The sequence below is a fragment of the Frankliniella occidentalis genome, unplaced genomic scaffold (genome assembly GCF_000697945.3).
Source record: "Frankliniella occidentalis isolate FOCC.00 unplaced genomic scaffold, Focc_3.1 Scaffold19, whole genome shotgun sequence".
NCBI lineage: Eukaryota > Metazoa > Arthropoda > Insecta > Thysanoptera > Thripidae > Frankliniella > Frankliniella occidentalis.
The window spans coordinates 1,001,367-1,003,487 of NW_026267149.1; the positions used below are offsets into that span (position 1 = coordinate 1,001,367).

Consider the following 2,121-nt stretch of genomic DNA (forward strand, 5'->3'; position numbering starts at 1 on the left):
TTACTCACGCTTAAGTATTACGGAATAAATAATGAATATCTCTGGCGCGTTTGTTATCCCTCAGTTTATTTTATCCCTTTTGAAGCCGCTTTGAAGAGCGTCTTTAGTTTTGACCCCATCGTCCCAGTTTTTTGGGATCTTGCCATCGGACACCTCCCCTTTCCTCCCGGCGTCAAAGCCCCCCCCCCCTCTTCCCCCGCTTTTCCTCGGTGCATTTCATCGATATCGGGGGCTTGTCCCACCCGCGTGACCCCGGAAATCTAGTCTCGCTTGGCTGAAATCGGGCCAAACTTCGTGTCTATGCAGAGCAAGCTTTGCTCCGCTTGCTAGCTGAACCGGGGGTCCAAGTCAGGTCGACCTTGTCGCACGACAGGTTGCTTCGACGTTGGCACTTGCTGTTTGTGTTGACACCCCCGGTTGGTAGCGGGGTGCTGCTGCTGCTAAGGCGCAGGGGCACTAACTTGAATCCGGCGGTCGGTCGTATCATTTCTCAAATTCTGTTCTCGTAGGTTTGAAAGCCGACCACCTCGAATTTTCTTTCCAAACGTCACCCCGTGCTAACTTCTCTAGCGCGGCCCCTTCTGCCTCTGGCGGGCGCGCTGTGCAGGCAGGCGTTGCAGGGGACGACGCCATGCGTGCAGATGTCGCAAGGCGAGTCCTGAGGTGCTCGCTTTGCTCGCTACTGTACTGGCTCTAAAAGCGGCTGCCCGTGCGGCTGCCTTTGCGCATCGCATCGCCCCAAGCCTAGACCAGCTCCCTTACCCCCTTCCTGGACGTGCATGCCCGGGTCTTATTGTCGGCCGAACTGTGAGAGAATGATCAGCTGTTTTCGCTTATCTGGTTGCCACTCCGTGGTCCTGTGGTCGGGGCGGGTTGGGCGGGCTCGGGCTGCCCGCCGGTGTGGATTGGGACAGGTGCTCCTCGGCGCGCCAAGGGCAGGGTCGCTGTTGGCGATACGGGCCGCGCAGGGCTTGGCATGACTGGGGCGTGCTTCTCAAGGGCCCCCGCCCTGCCCTCCTCCCCCTGTTCGCGGCGCAGCTCCCGCGCGGCAGCGACCGCCGAGAAATGTAATAAAATAACATAAAAGCTCGCGCCAACACTCTACTGGTGGGCCGGGCGGGGTGAATGTAATCCCCTTGGCAATGTCAAAATAAGCAAATAAGACGATTCGGACGTTGTGTGGTTGCGTCGGAAACACGCTGTGGATTGACGATCCTAGTACTCGTAGACCCTGTGGGTGCGAAGTTAAACGCTTCTGGCAGCGTTTTGTTTTGGACAGCTGGCCGGTGCGATCTGGTCTGTATTCCCCCCCAGCCCAGCCCGCGGCCGCGATTGCTACCGAACACCACCGCACGTGCGCCGTCCGTCTCCCTCTCTCGCGTCCAGGTGCCGCGCCCTGGCTACCCGCCCGTCAGAACGCCACCTCTGAGACACCCTCGCCGCGCCAAGTCGTGGACCTCTCCGCTGTTGCCTCTGAGACACCCTCGCCGCGCCGAGTCGTGGACCTCGTTGTTGCCCTATGCGCAGTAAGGGTGTCTCGGACAAGTTCGCAGAGTCCTGGACCTCGGTTGTTGCTCTTTGTTCTGGCGGGCCCCGGGGGTGCGTTGCCGCGGCGGCTCTGTCGGCCCCCGCTTCCATGCCAACAGCAGAGGGCTGCGTCCGGAGGCTGGCGAGTATGGACCAGGCCCGCGGTGTTTGTGGGCTGGGCGCGGGGTCCCGGTGGACCCCGCCCGCGCGGACAGCGGCCAGCCGGCTAAACATAGCCGCCACCGCGGCAGCAGCCAGCTTGTGATATTGTCCCCGCGCTGCGAGGCAGCGGCGGCGGCGGGGGATCGCCATCGGGAGGGTCATGGCGTTGGGCTGCACGCGGGGGGTGGCTGACCCGAGTCCTGGTGGGCGGGGCGGCGCGGCGGCGGGGCGCGTTGCAACACGGCTGGCGTCCGGGTGCGCGTCTTGCGTCTTATCGCTGAGAGGGAAGTCACATGAATAAGGAACTGATCGCAGGCGATGCACGCAGCGCTGCGTCCAAGGCCGCGATCCTGTTTGACGCCCCGGCCCGGCTGACCCGGTCACGATAAGGCACCATGCAACCATAATACTGCCCGCCCCCGTTAAATAGCA

General features: G+C 62.1%; 1 protein-coding gene across 30 annotated transcripts in view; it reads right to left on the reverse strand.

The window, feature by feature from the left end:
• LOC113206569 (dystonin) overlaps positions 1 to 2,121 on the reverse strand; it is a 192,514-nt gene that overhangs the window by 2,795 nt on the left and 187,598 nt on the right. The gene's annotated exons all lie outside the window — the stretch shown is intronic.